The 1,406-nt window shown below is 41.1% G+C and overlaps 1 protein-coding gene across 1 annotated transcript in view; it reads left to right on the plus strand.

Moving 5' to 3' along the window:
• lgr4 (leucine-rich repeat containing G protein-coupled receptor 4) overlaps positions 1–1,406 on the plus strand; it is a gene marked incomplete at its 5' end in the record, with an annotated part of 163,941 nt that overhangs the window by 158,185 nt on the left and 4,350 nt on the right.

Here is a 1,406-nt window from a genome sequence, read left to right on the forward strand (position 1 = left end):
ATACAGAGTCCTGATGACTCCTAACTTGTGCTCCAAAGGGTGATGGGTCCTTCTTGAGCATGTGATCAGCTGGTTTTGGTTGTCAGCAGCAAAACTGGTTGATCCACTCTGAGAAGGTGCTATTTAAGAGAATGAGCTGAATACAGCGCCTCAGACTGAGGAAGTCTCTCGGATGAGAGACGAAACGTTTCTATATTTTTTGTTGTTTTGCTTTTTGTTTTTTTGAATGTCCAGAGGACCAGATTTAACTTTTTTAGATAATACATGCATTCATTACATCTAGGCTTGATTACTGCAATTCACTCCTGTTTGGTATCAGTCAGACCTCCATTGCACGACTACAACTGGTCCAGAATGCAGCAGCCCCATTTTTAATCAGTACAGGCAAAAGAGAGCACATTACACCAGTTTTGGCCTCACTGCACTGGTTACCGGTTCACTTTCGAATCCAGTTCAAAATACTCATGTATATCTCCCCCCCCTCCCCCCCCATCTCTCTGATCTGCTACAACCGTATGTCCCACCACGTTCCCTGAGGTCAACGGACCAATTACTCCTCACAGTTCCAGGATCTCGTCTTAAGCACAGAGGTGACAGGACCTTCTCTGTAGCAGGACCAAGACTCTGGAAAGAGTTACCTCTGCTTGTCAGACAGGCCCCCTCCCTCTCGGTTTTCAAGTCCCGTTTAAAAACTCACTGCTATTCTGTAGCTTTCAACACAAGATGATCTGTGTTTTGATCATGTATGCTCCACACTGGTTTGTCATCATTATCTGCATCGTTTTTATGTCTATATTCTGATTTACCTCATTTTGTATTTTGCTTGGTGTGTTACCTGTTGTTTTGTCTGTACAGCACTTTGGTTGGCCTTGTTGCTGTTTTAAGTGCTTTATAAATAAAGTGGTATGGTATGATATGGTAAGTTGAGTTACTGTGGTTGGGTTGTGTTACCGTTAAGTTGTGTTACTGTTGTTAGGTTGGGTTACTGTTTTTGAGTTGTGTTACCGTTGTTAAGTTGTGTTACTGTTGTTAGGTTGTGTTGTTGTTAGGTTGTGTTACCGTTGTTAGTTTGTGTCACTGTTGTTAAGTTGTTACTGTTGTTAAGTTGTGTTACTGTAGTTAGGTTGTGTTACTGTTAAGTTGTGTTACCGTTGTTAGTTTGTGTTACTGTTACGTTTTGTTACTCTTGTTAAGTTGTGTTACCGTTGTTAGGTTGTGTTACTGTTGTTGGGTTGTGTTACCGTTAAGTTGTTACTGTTGTTAGGTTGTGTTACTGTTGTTAGGTTGTGTTACTGTTGTTAGGTTGTGTTACTGTTGTTAGGTTGCGTTACTGTTGTTCGGTTGCGTTACTGTTGTTACGTTGTGTTACTGTTGTTATGTTGTGTTACTGTTGTTACGTTGTGTTA

The sequence above is a fragment of the Nematolebias whitei genome, chromosome 2 (assembly GCF_014905685.2).
Source record: "Nematolebias whitei isolate Nwh7 chromosome 2, NemWhi1, whole genome shotgun sequence".
NCBI classification, from domain to species: domain Eukaryota; kingdom Metazoa; phylum Chordata; class Actinopteri; order Cyprinodontiformes; family Rivulidae; genus Nematolebias; species Nematolebias whitei.